This window comes from Tamandua tetradactyla, chromosome X (assembly GCF_023851605.1).
Source record: "Tamandua tetradactyla isolate mTamTet1 chromosome X, mTamTet1.pri, whole genome shotgun sequence".
NCBI lineage: Eukaryota > Metazoa > Chordata > Mammalia > Pilosa > Myrmecophagidae > Tamandua > Tamandua tetradactyla.
This window is the reverse complement of record NC_135353.1, coordinates 38,121,153-38,139,470: the sequence shown is the minus strand read 5'-3', so window position 1 is coordinate 38,139,470 and position 18,318 is coordinate 38,121,153. Positions and strand designations below refer to the sequence as shown.

At 35.6% G+C, this 18,318-nt stretch overlaps 1 pseudogene; it reads left to right on the top strand.

Moving 5' to 3' along the window:
- Positions 1-352: 352 nt before the first annotated feature.
- The window catches only part of LOC143671781 (nucleosome assembly protein 1-like 1 pseudogene), an 83,300-nt pseudogene continuing 65,334 nt past the window's right edge, over positions 353-18,318 (top strand).

The following is an 18,318-nucleotide window of genomic DNA, read 5'->3' as shown; positions in this document are numbered from 1 at the left end:
AATCTTAAGTATGAATATTCTAAATTGGTTTTGGGGTTCTTGGAATTGATTTTCCAATTTTATTAGTTTTAAATTAATGACTCCATTTACATTAATAAAGAGAGCACTGATAGTCTATGCCATAGATTATGTGGCAACAGAGCTATGCAAAATATTATCATTGGACAATCCCAATCAAATATTTATAAGAGGTATATGAGAGTAAGCATAGGGCTCTCTGGTCTTTTGTGGCTCCATCTGCTTGTTGCATGGCCTCCTATGCCTCCCAATGCCTCTGCCACACTGAGTCACTTGTGAAGCTTGGGCCTCCTGGCTCCCTGTACTAGCTGCTGATATTTGGAGTTCTTACAACATGGCAGAATGTGACATCAGAGAACAGTCTGAACTTGATCAATGTTTGGGTGATGTTGGAGAAAAAACAGAAATCAAAGTATGTCAGCTAACTGTTCAGATGAAGCAAAATCCTTATTCTTGCATCCCTTCAAGAAAGACTTGATGGTCTGGTAGAAATACCAACAGGAAACATTGAAAGTTTGTCTGTGGTACTTAAAGATGAGTAAATGCCCTAAAAAACCTTCAAGTTGAGTGTACACAGATAGATGCCAAATTCTGTGAAAAAGTTTGCGATCTTGAAAGAAAGTGTGCTGTTCTCTACCAGCCTCTATTTGATAATCAGTGAGATCATTAATGCAATTTATAAATCTACAGAAGAAGAATGTGAATGGAACCCAGAAAAGGAAGATGGAATTTTGGAGGAGCTGAAAGAAAAGTCCAATCTTGAAGATGAGAAAAAGGATAAAGGAAAAGAAGACTCCAAAGGAATTCCTGAGTTTTTTTTTTTTTTTTTTGACTGTTTTTAAGAATGTTGAGTTACTCAGTGATAAGGTTAAGGATAATGATGAATCTGTTTTGAAGCACTTGAAGGATATTAAGGTAGACATTCTCAGATGCTGGTCAGCCTATGAGTTTTTCTCTCAGAATTTCACTGTGAACCCAATGGGTATTTCACAAATGAAGTGTCAACAAAGACATGTAAGATAAAGTTAGAAGCAGATGATTCTGATCCCTTTTCTTTTGATGAACTAGAAATTATGGATTGTCCATGGGTGTCAGATAGATTGGAAAAGAAGAAGAATGTCACACTGAAAACCATCAACAAGAAACAGAAACACAAGGGACATGGGGCAGATGGTACTGTGGCCAAAACTGTTTCCAATGACTTTAATTTTTTGACTCATTCTGAAGTTCCTGAGAGTGGTGATTTGTGTGATGCTGCTGAAGCTATCCTTGCTGCAAACTTTGAAATTGGTCAATTTTTTAAACCATTTTTATTGTGAAATATAACATATATACAAAAAGCAAAAAAATTCAAAGTATATTTTAACAAGTAGTTATAGAAGAGATTTGAGTATTGTTATGGGCTATAGTTCCACAATTTTAGGTTTTTCCTCCTAGCTGCTTCAAAATACTGGAGACTGAAAGAAATATCAATATAATGATCTAGCAGTCTTACTCATTTGCTAAATCCTATCTTCTCTGTTTATTACTCCTCCTCTTCTGATCCTTCTCCCAATCTTTAGTGGTATTTAAACTATACCCATTCTAAGTTTTTCATGTTGGAAGGGGCTGTTGATAATATGGGATGGGGGGGTGGAACTAGATGATGTTCTTGGAAAGGATGGTCCTTCTGGATTTCAGGAGTTATCTGACCTAAGAACCCATCTGGAGGTTGTAAGCTTCTGGAACTAATCTTTGGTGTGAAACTTTTGTAGAATCTCAGATAAAGACCTAGGTGGTCTTTAGGGTTGGCAGGAATGGTTTTGGTTGGGGTTTGGCAAACCCTGGTAATTAGAAATATCTGGCTGAAGTTTGTGTAAGAGTAGCCTCCAGAATAGCCTCTCGATGGTACTTGAAATCTTAGCCACTAATACATTATTTTTTTACATTTATTTTCCCACTTTTGGTCAAGAAGGTGTTGTCAATCCCATGGTGCCAAGGCCGGCTCATCCTTGGGAGTCATGACCTACATTGCCAAGGAGACTTTCACCCCTGAATGTTATGTCCCACATCTGAGAGGGGGTAATTATTTCACTTGCAAAGTTGGGTTTCGAGAGAGAGCAGCAAAAGTGATTTTCTGGAAGTTAGACTTAAGCATAACTATAGGTAGACTTAGTTTCTCTGCTACAAAATTAGGTTTCACAGGGGCAATCCTCAAGATCAAGGACTTGGCCTATTGACTTGGGAGCACCCAGTATTTGAGGCAGTATCAGGTAAAGATTAATAGTTCCATATTTCTTATTCCATCCCTCAAGGGACTTTGCCAATATTTTTAATTATCTCCTCAACATACTCTTGGGTATATCCAGGTACTATATTAAGCTATACAGAATTACAAGCCCTCATTCCCATTCTAGGCTCAGGTGTTTGGGTTGTTTAACTTATCCATCCAGACAGGTTGAGTTAGATTATGTGCTACAGAAAATTTAGGTTTTGGACAACCTAAACCTCTCTTCCTGTGGTCTCATACAGTAGGTGAAATTCTGAAATCTCACTTTCTTAAGTGAATGTATAATCCCAAGATCAGTATTATACTTTACTGAAGAAGCTACTGAGGATGATGGTGATGGTTATGATAAAGAAGGTGAAGAAGTAGATGAAGAAGGGGAAGAAGAAAGAGATGAGGAAAATGATCTAGGTTATGACCCTGGGAAGGAAAAAAATCCAAAGACTGTAAGCAGCACTGAAGCAAGATGTATATGGCCTTGTGGATAGCCTGCACTGGTCTACCTTCTGCTTCCCTGGAAAGGAAGATATGAATTTCCATACAGACAGTGGCAGAATTCGAGCCAGGTCAGCAAATTGCCAGGAAAAAACAGCAATAGCTCTTTTGTGGAAAGAACAGAGGAACTTGTTGGATTACTTTTTCCTCTTTACATCTGTCCCCAAGCCACTGAACTGCCCACAAATGCTGATGATTTTAAAAGCAGGGAGTGTGTACCATTTAGTAGCTTAAATCCTGATTAAAAACAAAAGAAACTTTGTGCATTAGCATCACTGTGTCCAAGGTCGAGAAAGAACAACCTTCTAGTTTAAACCCCTGTGAAGACCCACTATTAGGGATTTGATTTTTTTGTCTTTTTTTTTTTTTTTGCCACCTGGTCAGTTCCAGTTGGACTGTCCCCAGTTGAATGAAAGCACAACAAAAGAGTCTGCAGAGGACAGCTAGCCTGAAGATAATGCTGAGGATGAGTGCATCTGAGGAAAAAAAATGTTTCAGCTGAGCCATTTGTCCTGCCCCCACTTTCTGTGCAAAATACATTAACGGTTCATGAGGCATCCAGTTGGAAAAAGCAGGTGTCTCATGATATTTTGGAGACCAGTTTTAAAGTCTATCAGCCTTTGGACCCTCAGCAGTACATGGCCTTTTTGCCCCAGTACATTATGGTGAAAATCTTCAGGTTATTTCCCACTGAAAGTTGAGTGGCTCTTAAATGTACCTGCTCCTGTGTTAAGTTTATCATTGAACACTACAACATCAGGCCAACAGATTCTCACCAGGTTCAAGATCCACACTATAGAGAGGATCCTTGCAAGCAGTGCAGGAAAAAAATATGTGGAAGGGGATATGCCCCTGTGCTGGTGGCACCCCAAACCCTATTGGCAGGCATTGCCTTATGGGCAGGATACTGATGTGCTCCCCATCAGTTTTGAAGGGCTTCCCTGACTATAAGCTGAGGCTTCATGACAATCACTGGGTCCCTGCCTGCCACAGCTTTAATAAGATAACCTATAAGAAAGCAAAATGGACTGAAACTGAAGAGGAATATTAAACTCTATGTGAGAAACAACCAATAAAGCCTGACTTTTAAAACTCCAAACATGCTAACCAGATATACCATTCAAATGAACATTGCCTCTCAGAGTCATCAAAGTCACTCTAGGAACCTCTTACTCCACTAGGACTACCATTGTTCAGCATCTTTTAAATGCTAATCTATATGCTATACAAGAAAATTGATCTTATTGTTCTATAATGATACTTCACATTTGATCCAGGGTGGTATTCCAGTTTGATTGACTTGGCTGTGAATAACTATGCCTGTCTTCTTAAAAAATCAAATCTGTTCTCAAAGGATGAAGATTTGTGTCCCATCAAGGACAATCAGAAGAGTACACTGCAGACTCAGCAGGCACTCCCCAGAATGGATGCTAGAAATGTTTTCAAACTGTCACCATATTTGAAATAAGCAAATAGTGTCAGTGAAATGCATAGCAGCCCTCTTAAATGAAAAGTTTGCTTGAAGAGGAAAACTCAGGCACCTTACTTTAGACCTTATATGCTTGATTCTGTGAGAATAATGTTTGTGGTCAAAAATGGATTTCATGCCCTGTGCTGTTTACAGTGTATATAGTCGCTGCGTGTTCATCAGACTATGGAAACTGCACATTAAATATGAACACTTTTACATTTAGGTGAGTGCTTTGGGCCCCTCTGTAGATGATATTATTAAAAAATCCAGTTGTATATAATGGATAATTAACTGAACAACATAATCACTACAATGTAGCTAGAATAGCATTGTAGCTATAATTTATTGTCCTGCCTCAAATTTGTATATCCTGTATAATATATGAATTTTCCCAAATAAACTGTGACTGTTTCCTATATAGTATATGAATGTTTCTGAGAAGGAACATAAATTGTTAAGACGTCAACCTCTTCAAAGGATACCAAATAATGGTTTAACTGCACAACCTTAAAATCTGCATAGAGAAAAATCCTTTGTTATGTTTTACTGATCCACCAAGAATGAGAATATTATATATAGTCAGATTATAGCAATCTTATCTATTTTAATCTTTCTGTATTTTTTTGAAAAATTGTTTTAACTTCTATAAAAGCATGCATGCAAAGTGAGAAAAATTTTGTAAAATGTTTGCTCTATGTCATTGATAGCTCAAAAATTTGGATCTATTTAGTATACCTCAGATGATAATTAATCATTTTATTTACACAAGAGCTTGATAATTCTTAACTGGAAAACAAAGGTTATGTACCTCTTTCTGGATCTGGACAGTAACACTCGCAGACCTCTCTTATTTTAATATGAATAAATGGATGAGCAACTATTTCAAAAGTTCAATGAATTTTTCAGATATTTTACATGGCCATGTAGTAAATACTAATTTTAGTTATGGGACTGAAGTAGAAATAAGACCATTTTTGAAAAAAATTGCCATAAAATTTGAAAGTAGAGCCACATTTTAAATACATCAGTCTAATTACTGTTAATTTTTTGTGATGAACTTAAAGCTTTGACTGTGAGGATGGACTAATATAGAGGAAGAAAGGCTAAGATTTCCTGTTTATAGTAAAATTAAAGTGATTAATTCTTAGTGGTTTCCTTTTTTGAATATTTAGTATTGAGGTCTTGTAATTTGAATGTGTGTACTATTGCATAGCATTACTCTTTTCTCTCCTTAGATTTTAATTGATTGCTGGAAATAAATCCTTAACCAATTGCAATAGCTTATCAGAAAAAATGCCATGAAAAACTTTTTTCCCTTTTTATTTTCAAAATGATTTTCGTGCAGATTAGACATCTGTGCTGATTTTTAAGTTGTTTTGTAGCCATAGTTTTCATCATCACAACTTTTACCCTACTTACACGTTTCATCTAATGACAAAATCCTATTTTTAAAAAAATTCCAATTATGAACAAATTTAAGAAGTAGCAAAATCACAACTTTTTTTGTTCTTTTAGAAATAGCTATTTCCAAAGTGAAGGAGTAGATAATATTTCATCTTGTTAAAAAAGGACAGATGGTTTGCAGAAAAATTGTTTTCTTAATAAAGTTAGCTTCAAGGTATGCCAATATTCATCTAAGTCTTTTCTCCAATTCCAAAATTGCTCAATTCATTCTAGAAATTTGAAATATAATTTGAAATTCTTAATAAAATTTGGATTTTATTGTATAAAAAATATTTATAACAGGCAAGTCTCTGGGTGGCCAAGTATTTTATACTTTAGAAGATTTTTGTCAACCTGGAAAGTATAATGAGATTAGATAGTTACTTCTAACTTAATTGGAGGAAGTTCAGAAAGGGAATAATCAGCTCAGCACTTTAAATTCCCAGACTGAATGACATATTAAATATATGAAATATTTTATATCTTTCATAAAGAAAAGCATCCGTAGTCACAGAGTTGATTTCTGGAAAATGAACACAGAGTCTCATACTGTAAGTGACTGAATTACAATGTACATTGAATTCCCAACCTTGCAGGGTGACAGCTGTTAATGGGAGGGCATAGACTGGAGAGGATCCTGATGAAGCCAAGGGCACTGAATCACTAAATTCTGGAGAACATTTTTTTTTTTTTGCATGAGTAGAAGCAACCCTTTCCCCCATGTTTAAGGAGATTAAACTTGCTTTGCCTGAGAGATCTTTAATAGCCTTCTTTAGGTGGTAAGGCACTGATGATTTTCCTTAGGATCCAACTCTAACATCCATCTTGACTTCTATACATATAAAGAGACTCAAGTACCAGCAGGCACCAAAAGATGATGTAGAAATTGTGACCCATAAGTTCACACATTCAAAAAGGCAGGTTAATCTTTTCCATTTTATGCAGTATGCAATACTTTCCAAATACTTCTTATGCAATAGGTTAAGTTATTTTAGCACCTTACTTATACAAGGTGAAAGAACAAATTATTTGTAACAGTTTTTCTCTAAAAGTGAAAAGACTTGTCTTCTGAAATAAAGGATAATTACAACATAAAAATTAATAAGGATATTATTCTGATGTCCAGGTTATTTTAACAGGGAGGAAACTAAACTTTAGTTTTGTATGAATACTCAGCTTAATACAAAGCTTTATTATATTAAATATATGATACAAAGCTTTTGAACCTATATATTTTCATTCAATAAAAGTATTCATGAAGGGTAAAGAGATAGAGATATTATACAATAGTGGAGGAAGGAGAGAAATTTATGCTTGGGTTTAGAACATAGCCAAGCATTTGTATACTTAATACTTAGAACATATAAATGACTATTTTATAATATATCTAGAATCCCTTAGTCCAATTCAGCACTACCTTCAGAGGTCAGGAAAGCCCCAAGTTTGAAATATAATCAGCTTTTTGATATTCAAGGGATTTATACCCAGAAAAAGAAGTTGAATTTTTCTCAGCAATGTTCCCAACTGCTAAACAATGCCAGGAATATGTTAATTCACACAATTAAGTTACAGTTTCTAAAAACTAGTTCAGAGTTCTATTTGTTTAAATGCTACTTTCTTATTTAAAGGTCTTACATGTGTCATCTCTATGAGGACTTCTTAGGTTATTCTTTATCTCTCTGCTTTTTCAATTCTTCCTGCATTTTTATTCTTTCATTATAACTATTTTACACTATGCCCTGGTGTAAGTATATTCTAACTAGTATATAAACTTTTTAAAGCCAAGAATTAGGTTTTCTCTATTTATGGCAGCATTTATTAACATAAATATTCTGATTGATATTAAGAAATCCACTACTAATTCAGATTCTTTCCCATACTGAGGTAACAAATGGTCAAGTAACCAAAAGCCAGATTCTTTGAAATTCAGGTAATCAAAGTTATAAAAATCTGTTTATATTTTTACTAAACTTAATTGATTTTTTTAAATAGAATCTTTGAAGCATTAGCATATTTTCAATTTTATTATAATTTACCTAAGTGTTATTGTTAGCTGGTACATTGCTCTGTTCACCTAACCTAGCCTATCTACTCGGGCTATTTTAAGAGGAATTTCAAGAATGTATTTGCAATACTAGCTTAACTTATCAGTAAGCTTATACAGATTTAGGGAAAACATACCCAAGCAGAATAAAATCGCATTTGTTCAACTCAAAATTTATAATTAAATTCCTTTTATCAGAGGTTGAAAAAATCTGTTTTAATAATATCTGAAAATACAAATAATTTTAAAAGTACGTTGACTATCAAGTTCTAGAAAATACTCTGCAATTGATTAATTTCTCAAAGAGAAAGAGGGAAGGGGCAGAGGGGGTTGGGGAAGACTGTGGAGGGGGAACATATTCAGGAGGGGGATGGTCAGCAGTAGGAGAAGTTATTGGAGGATTCCTCAGCATTAAGGAGGCTTGCTGAAGGGCAGAAAGCTCAGGTTTTTTATGAAGGAGACAAAGTGATAGAGTGGTACAGAGAAGGTTGAAATCTGAGAGTCCAGAAAGCTTGGGAGTAGGGAGCATCAAATCATTTGCCATTGCACTGAATAAAACTATTATGTTTGGTGAGAATTTGCCAATCAAAAGTTCTGGCCATCATTTTTGTTGTTTTACAGAATATTGCAGCCAAGCTGTATTGCAGAAAAAAATATGTTTCTTTGGTTTTATTTCCCCTTCTAGTAGGAGTTTACTGAGATTACAGAGTAAACATCCAAGGGGAAGTAGATTTAGGGGGAAGAGTAGCTTTAGAAGGGAAGGCCTATGGAGGTCTGCTCATGGGAGGTTTACAGAATTTTTCTCATAGGAAGCTTATGGCTTAGTGCTCCCTGGAGACTTATGATTCCCAGCTCCCTCAGAGGCTTACAGTCTCCTTGTGGACATGAGGCTGACATGTGTTGGGGTATTGCTTACAGGAGGCTCATGGAATTCTGCTCATGAGAGGCTTATGAGTTACTGCTTCACTGGAGGCTTATGGTAACCAAGACTTAGAGGCTTATGGGACTACCCAAGACATAGTTCAAATGAGACTAACCATCAGACCTACATTTCTTCACAGAAACAAAGCAGGCATCCCCAGATTGTCATCAGAGACCAGGAAATTGTGCATAGACTTTCACTCAAGCTGTCCCCAAACTACTTTTGACTGTTAACAATGGGGAAAAATGCTACTGGAATGTTGGAGAGTTTTGATTGAGCTCAAACTTTAGGCCAGGCATGCTGGTGCAGGCTGAGGTTTCATTGGGACACTGAATAAAACTCTCAAGGGGAGGGTCTGGTCAGAAAGGCATCACTTACCTATGGCTGAATTAGTTGTAGACATGTGAGTGTTGTGGATGTGAGCCAGCATCATGTCAAGATAGTTTGAGTCAGACTCAAGGCATTGAATGGATAGAAACCTGAATGGCTGTGCAGTTTGGAAAATGGAGTCAACTGGAAAGCTGTCCCATCACCCAAGGGACTGGAGACTCAAACCCTAGTCTAATCTCCAAATGGGGTTGACTGGAAGGCAGTCCCATCACCCTGAGGGTCTGGAAAGCTAAGCCTCAGTGTGACCTCCATTCACAGGTTTTGGCACCATTATGTTGTGTTGGAGTCACTAAAGAATCCATGCAGGACAGCGAGTCAAAGCTTAACAGATTTACTGAAGGGAGAAAGCAGGTGGGAGTCAGTGAAATCTGCCAGTGAAAGGAAAGGAAATGGCTCCTGGGAGTCACTGAAAGGAAAAAAAAAATGGTTCCAGCTGTTTGTTCTGGGAGCTGCATTAAAAAGGAAAACTATGCTGAGAGGGAAAGGTGCCCAATAGGTGGTGTGTCATCCCTTGACTGGATGGGCTTGTTGCCTTATGATCTGATTGGTTGCTAGGGTTCTGATTTGCTGCTCTCCTTTGATGTGCAGCTGTATGTACAGTCAAGGTTTATCAAGCAGGAATAGGCCTTGACCACCTGCAAGTCCCAAGAGCCATTTTCTTTCTTTCTCCTGGAAGGTTTCACTGGCTTCCACCTGCTTTCTTTTTCTCCCACCTGCTTTTTACCTTCAATAAATCTGTGAAGCTTTGACTCACTGTCCTACATGGATTCCTGAATGGCTTGGACTTAACAAGTAGCAGAGACCAACACTCAGTCCCCAACCAACTTGGTGACAAGTTGATTACATTCTACCACTCTTGCCATGGAAAGGGCAGCATTTTGTTCTTACTGGAATAGAAATATATTCCAGAAATGGATCTGCCTTCCCTGAAATGCAATGCTTCTGCCATAACTGCCATCCATGGATTTACGGAGTGCCTTATCCAAGACAGTGCTATTCTACACTGCATTGTTTCTGATCAAGGAACCCACTTCACAGCAAATTAAGTGTGGGAAAGGGCAAATGCTCATGGAATTCACTGGTCATACCATGTTCCTTATGGTCCTGAAGCAGATGGATTGATAGAATGGTGCAATGACCTTTTGGAGATTCACCGATTGGCAGTACCTTGAAGGGCTGGGGCATTGTTCTTCAGGAGGCTGTATATGTTCTAAATCAGTGTCTGCCCTATGGTGTTATTTCTCCCATAGCCAGATTTCACTGGTCCAGGAATCCAGAGGTGGAAATGAGAGTGGCACCACTCACTATTATCCTTAGTTAACCACTAGAAAAAAATTTGCTTTCTGTCCACATGACCTTAAGCTCTGCTGGCCTACATGTCTTAGTTCCAAAAGGGAGAGTGTTTCCACAAGGAGAAAGAATAATGATTCCATTGAAGTGAAAAGTAAGTGCCACTCAGTTTTCTCATGCATCTGAATAAACAGGAGATGAAGGGAATTACTGAATTAGCAAGGGAATCCTAAGTATTAATGGGAGATAGAATTAATAAAACACAATGGAAGTAAGGAAGAGCTTTCTTGGAATACAGGAGATCCCATAGGGCATTTCTTAGCACTATCATGCCTTATGATTAAATTCAATGGAAAACAACAATAACCAATTGAGGCAAGATTGCTAATGACCCAGACTCTTCAGGAATGAACCCATCACTAGGTAAAGAACTAGCACTGAGGACTTGCTGAGGGCAAAAAGAATATGAGATGGGTGGTGGAAGAAGACAGTAACAAATACCAGCTGTGACCACATGACTTGGCCAGTTGCAGAAAGCAGAAATAATATTATGAGTATGTCTTCTTTACTTTGTTAGGAATATGTTTGTGTATGTATATATATATATATGTGTGCAAGCTATTGACCTTGAAAGTAATCAGACAGGAAATACGTAATTTAAAGCCATGGTTGTCAAACTCTGCCCAGGAAAAACTTAAGGATATGTAGATTTTCCTGAAGAAGGAAACTGAAAGGAGAAAGTGGGGCTCTGTGACATTTCTTGAAATGATTTGCTCCATAACATTTCATTTATATAAAGTATTCCTGAAGTTAAAAAACTGAAAACCACTGGTCTAGAGCAACGTATCCTAATGATTGGTAAAACAATTCACCATGAAGCCTTCATAAGGATAAGCGGAATAGATGAGAGTTTGCCATCTAAGTGTAACTGCAAGTTGGATTTCTTAAGTTCTCTCAATATGAGAGGGTTTTCATTCAGTCTGTCAGAAAGACAGGGTAAGTGAAAATTTTGATTTCTTCTTAATTTGAATACAGTTATAAAATAACATAATATCAATGCATTAAACTTTAAAATCTAGAACAATCAAAACAAAAAGTTTTGACTCAAGCAGTTTGAAGTAACAATAATTGCTCTATTATATTATTTAAGTGGCATTAGAATTAAATGCAAACATGAAAGACAAATCAAACAAATATGTCTTCTGTTCCTTTGAGAATTTGGGTAAGTATGAAAGTCAAAATGGTAGATTCATCACAAATGAAAACTTACAGTGAAAAAATTAACTTTTCCCTTTCCTATAACTTTTTTACATTTTTTTTACATGGGCAGGCTCCAGGAGTTGAACCCGGATCTCCAGCACAGCAGGTGAGAATTCTGCCATTGAGCCACTGGTGCACCACCCTTCTATATCTATTTTAAATAGATATTTGGAATAAATATATAATACTTGAAAAATAGTTTTGTGTGGATAGTGGTAAATCAGGAAAAAATGAGCAGTCCTTAGTAAAGAATCCCTTTATTGCAAAAGATTTAAAACTGTGCTTTCTTGGTATCCTGTGCTGTGCTGTTTAAGAAGGTTGCTACTTGCCCTATGCGGCTATTGAGCACTTGAAATGTTGCTAGTCTGACTTGAGATGTGCTGTAATCAAAAAATATACACTGGATTTCTAAAATTTAGTGTAAAATGTACACCTCATTAATTTATATTGATTACATGCTGAAATTATAGTATTTTGGATATATTGATTAAATTAAAGTATTCCACTACAATTAACTGCACCTATTTATTCATACTTTCAAAAATTTGGCTATAAGAATATCTAAAATCATGTATGCAGCTCACACTCGTAGGTCACATTATATTTCCAATGAACAACACCGCTCTAAAAGGTTGTTCCAAAGTAGAAAACTGTTGAGAGGGACCAAATAGGCAAATCTTTGCTCCTACTCTTCAACAAGAGCAGCTCTGATTAAATTTGTTACATACAGTTGGATTCTACTTAAGATTTGTTTGAAAAAAAGGTTATTAAAAATGTAAAGAAAGCTTTATTTTTTATTGAATTGTGTTTGTGGATGAAACAAACTGTATCAGACACCTCTTATTGCATTACTTAAGATCTTTTCAGTTTTTTTATTTCTTGTTCTACTTTGCATGAGATCTGAATAAACAGCCATACATCTTCATTTTCCTGGAAGAGTTCATGGTTTATGTGGTCCTATCTTAATTATTAATATCGCCCTCTTTCACTTTCACAAGTGTTCCGTTTTGGATGATAAAATTTGTCACCTTAACTCTGACGATGTTTTCACAAGTGCAATTTCAGAGTCCCTGCATCCTGCCCTCCAAGCATGGCTCTTGCTTCCTGTCCCAGGGTTCAGTGGGATCAGTGCCTTGGCCCAGATATGGGTAACCTAGAAATAGAGAGTAATTAAAGCCCCATGAGTAAAACTTTGACCAATAGGAAATAAGAACCAGTGGATAAACACTTCTTTCTGCTTATTTCCCAAAACTCTCCCCTCCAAGGAAGGTCTATAAATAGCCTATATAGTATAGGGAAGTGCCAGTGATCAGTTACAAGAATCAAGAAATCAGCCATACTTATTAGCACATTATTCATATTAGTTCTCCCTTTTTCATGTTTTTCTCACCTTGCCCCTCACTCTTGCTCCCTAAGGTTAGAATCTCTAATAAAAGAACAGCACTAAGCCATCTTTATAAATTCTGTTTTCAGGTGAGGCCACTTGGTGCCCAGGTGTAAAGTCACAGATACGGAACTAATCCTAAATTTAAGCAAAATGAATTTAGGGAACTCTATTTTAGAATGAATTAGCCTCAAACCAAAATGCTCTTTGCCAATTTATGCCATATTTCAATTACTGAGATTCTGCCTTGTTTCTTTTTGTAATTTTGTTTAGATTATAATCACCATCTTGTACCTCATTTTAAGGAATCATATCTGTTGAGATGCTGATTTCACCTGCAGCCTCAAGTTCTCCATGGAGATCAATGCTAACACCATATACATTCTGTTGTCATTCTCTCTGGATAATATGTTTTGTGGGCATATTTATTTTTAGTTTGTCTTTTTCATCTTTAATTTTCAGCTGCAGGTACTTCTTTCATTCCTATCTATGCCATAAGATAGAGCAAATAAACTGGCTCAAAACCAGCTAGCAATCTCAAGAGATAAAACTAAATCTCCTTCTCCTCGATCCTAGCTCATTGCTCTTTCTAATTCAGATAGCTGGGAAACACACATGCAAGTGCATACATGCTCTGAACTAATCTTTCAGTAAATCACTGAAGCATTAAGCTGCTGAAGGTATGAGAATACAAAAGATATACACCAAAGGGATATAAAAGAAACAAATCTTAAACATTAAAACACTTGACTTCCCGGCATACAGTGAAAGGGAAAGAAAAAATCATGGGCTTGCAGCCAAGAAGCAGTAAACTTTTATATTCTCTTTATGAAATGTTTCCATACCAAGAAGTTTTAGCCAACCTTAGTGTACATAAAACGTACTCAAAGGTTATGGTAAAATAAAGATTCCCAAATCCTATTCAGAAAAGTTCCACATGCTATAGGTCCCAGGTTAGGCCCAGGAATCTACAGAAACTCTGAATGCAGAAAAACCAAATCTGAAACCCTGTAAGCAGGGCTGGGAATGATAAGTTAAAATAACACCAAAATAGGTCAAAAGTCAACCCAGCTTTAGAATTTGGAAATACATTTTGCAAACAATGTAGTCTGCGAAGCTGAGCTGAATTAATAAGACATTAGGTGATGCATATGCCTGGCCATTTGAAGTAGTGCAAATCTTCTAACTGGAAAGAAAGTAGGAGATGCTTTATGACTTCTCTCAGAGTCAATGCAAAGGAAAAAACTGGACAACAATTTTTTTTTGTTACCTAGTGTGTTCTGCATATGTAGGAGTTGGGATAAGAAGAGAAAAGTGCTGTTCTTACAAGAAAATCTGTAGCTCAGGGTGAAGACTGGAAAAGCCCAGCCTAGAAAGCTAGGGATTGTTATGTGTGTGTGTTTGTGCCTGTATTTGTGTGTATGTAGTGGGGAAAGGGTGAGTATGGCTAGGGAGAGAGGATGAGAAATCTCCTGGTTTAGGATGGTGGTTCACAAAATGTAGCTTACATCAGAACCATCTAGAGCATTTATTACAAGACAGATGACTGGGCCTAACCCTCAGCATTTCTGACTCAGTAGGTTGAGGTTATAGGTGATGCTGATACTGTTTGTTGAAGGCCTACACATTGAGTGCCAGTGATTCAGGATGCCAAAAGTCAACTAATTACAGTTAAGAAATAATCACAATTGAGTAGAGCAGAAAGCGACTAAATTAATGCATGCTGAACCAGAAATTCAGTTAGACACTATACCGTTAATCTCTTTTCCCACAATACATCTGAGAAATGATTCCACTCATCTTCATACTGAAAGCACCCAGGATTAAGGGTGAGCTAAGTATGTTGACTGTTGGCAAACACTGACTTTGAAAAATATTCTGAAGGTCTTAATTTAAAAGAACAAGATACAAGAGTTCATTTGAAAGATACTTATATATTTCAAGGGGGTAGTGGAATACTTTTGATTTGTTCTTTGGTTTTTCCATGGAAAGGAAAAATATTTTCTTTCAAAAATTTGAAATATTTCCTATATACATTATAGCTCCCATAAATTATTATATCATTTTGGAGAAGCATAAAAGCATATCTCTGAAACCATTTCTTAAGGAAACCAAAAAAATATTCTGAAGAAATGTTTGGTAGCATCAACATGTTAATAAAGCATCTGAGAATGAGGTATGAAAAGGCATAAGGGAACATAAAAATGAGATTTTATGAAAAGAAAATGCAGAGATGGTGTAGATAAAAGGATGATGGCCCCCCAAAAAATGTTTCAAGAAAATTAAAATTTCAGCAGAATAATTTAAAACTGCATAGTAAGCAGTAAATAAGATATATGCTGTAGTTCATAAAATATTCTACTGGTGAAAGAATGTATATGGATATCAGTGGAATAGATTAGAAAGAAATGTGGAATATTTCAGTACTTACATCTGTTGAAGGTACACTTCAAATCAGAGAATAAAAGATATTTTAGTAAACAAATGTTCCTCATGCATTTGGCAAATGATTATAAGAAGCTTTATCCATTTCCTCACACAATTTGCCAAAATAAATTACTGATTGAATTAAAAATAGGTAAAAATAAAACTATACAAAGAAAAAGAAGTGCAATTGAAAGATTTGGTCATATTGTGGGGAAGTCTTTCCCAGGATGATAACAAAGAAATATGTCTTAAAAGAAAGATAGAAAAGGGGTAATAGGTTTGAAGATCATTAAATATTAAAATTAAAACCTATGCATGACTAAAATATACAATATAAAGGAATATGTATGTAAACCATGAAATGGGATACATATTTTCTATGTGCTTTAATATCCATATTGTATAAAATTTCTTATAAATCAATACCAAAAAAAGTTTGGGCAAAATGTGTGGATCTGGGGGGTGCAAGGGCAGTTCAGTGGTAGAATTGAATGAAATGTGACTCCCGCCAAACACCATACAAAAAAAAAGTGAATCTGAAATTCATGCAAAAAAATTACAAAAAAATAGTGATGTATATTAAATCATATTCACCATTATTGGAAACTTTTTAATGCAATTAAAACAGTAATATGATGCAAGTTTTGACTGTCAGCTGAACAAGGATTAAAACAACAATAATAACGATAATAAAAATGCTTAAAGTTGAAGTAGTATAGTGAAAAGAAGTACATATAGCACTAACAGGAATGCAAATTAGTATAGCTTTCCTGGAGAACAATTTGTAAATGCATCTTAAAATATTAAAAGTATTCATAATTGTGACCCAGTATTTCCAATATTAGGAATTCATTCTGAAGAAATAATGAGCTGGGTAAAAAGATATATGTTTCAAGAGATTTACAACAATGTTATTCATAGTATTAAAAGTGAAAAACTGCCTAAATATTAAAACAATAGTAGATTTGTTAAGTGAATTGTGGTTTCCTAATATGGTGCAATGATATTTTCTCATATAAAAAGATGTAGAAAATATTGCATGACAAAAACATGTTTAGGTCAAGGTCTTAATTTAAAAGAACAAGATACAAGAGTTCATTTGAAAGATACTTATATATTTGGAAGGGGTAATGGAATATTTTTTATTTGTTCTTTGGTTTTTCCACGGTCTTCAGTCCACAGGGAAAATTTTCCAAAAAATCTATAATTGCAGACTGTTTAGGAAAATGGTTATTACTAACAATGACTACTTTGGTGGCAAGAGTAAAGTGTAGCTAATCAGATCCATCTAGAACACTCCTTTTCAAATTACACATAGACTCTGAACATGCCATTCACCCCATTCCTTTGAAAATCACTGCTCTAGTGTGTCAGTCTTACTGATGTGCCTAAGTCATATCCTTTAGTGTGCTGAGGATTAGAGGGAAACATGCTGGGTCACTGAATTAGAATATGAAAAAAATGGGAACTCCAAGTGTCAAAATTTATAAGATGTGACCAAAGACATACTTAGAGGTAATCAGTGAACATAAATACTTCCACTATTAAGCAGGGAAAATGAAAATTAGTAAATAAGCACTCAAAAAATTTTGCAAATTGAAGAAAAAAGAGAAAAACAGGGGCAAAGAAACAATAAAGATAAAAGTAAAATTGAGTGGAATAATAGCATTACTAAATTTAAGAGCTCTTTTTGAAAAAAAGAAAACCTCTGTAAATATAGCTAAGAACTAGAAAGAAAACGTAAATAAGCAATTGTAAAATAAAAAATTTTAAGTTAATCTAAGAAATGCTAAAGGTGGTTAAATAATAAGCAAGCCATTACTGTTTTATCATTCATGCAGTGGTTTACAGCAAAGCCGTATAATGATCTTTTATTTTAATTTTTTTATGAGAGCAGTTGTAGGTTTGCAGAAAAATCGTGCAGGAAGTACAGTGTACCCATTACCCATATACCCCATCTCACACACACAGCTCCCCCTATTTTTGACATTTTGCATTAGTGTGATGCCTTTGTTACAATTAATGAAGAAATATAATTATAATTATGGTCCATAGCTTACAGTAGACTTCACTCTTTGTGCTGCATAGTTGATTCTAATGTTTTTTTAATTTATTCTGATAACACATATGCACCCTAAAAGTTCCTATTTTAACCACTTTCAAATATACAATTAATTGGCATTAATAACATTCACAACATTATGCTACCATAGTCATCATCCATCACCAAAACTTTGCCATCACCCCATACAAAATCTTTGCACCAATCATGCACCAAATCTCCTCTCCCTACCCCTACCACTTCCCTTGGCAAACTGTATTCTAATCTCTTACTCTTATGAATCAGCACAGTCTAGTTAATTCACATAAGTAAGATCATACCACATTTTCCACCCTGTGCCTAGCTTACTTCACTCAGCCTGAGTTCCCCAAGGTTTTATCCATAGTGCAGCATACATCAGAATCTCATTTTTTTCTCATGTCCAAACAATATCCCACCATGTGCACATACCACGCTTTGCCCATCCATTCCTCCATTAATGAAATATGGATTGCTTCCAATTTTTGGCAATTATGAATAATGTCATTAAACAAATTGGAGTGCAATTATCTGCCTATGTTCCTGATTTAGATCTAGTCCCTAGATCTAGAAGTGAGATTGATAAATCATATGGTAATTATTTGCATACTTTACTTTCTGAGGAACTGCAAAACTGTTTTTCACAGTGATCACACTATTTTACATTCCTACTAACAATGTATGAGGGTTCTTTTTTCTGCACATACTTACCAATACCTGTTATTTTCTGTTGTTGTTGTTGCTATTTTTAATGATAGCCATCCTAGTGGATGTGAAGTGGGATCTCATTGTGGTTTTGATTTGCATCTCCCTAATGGCTAATGGTGT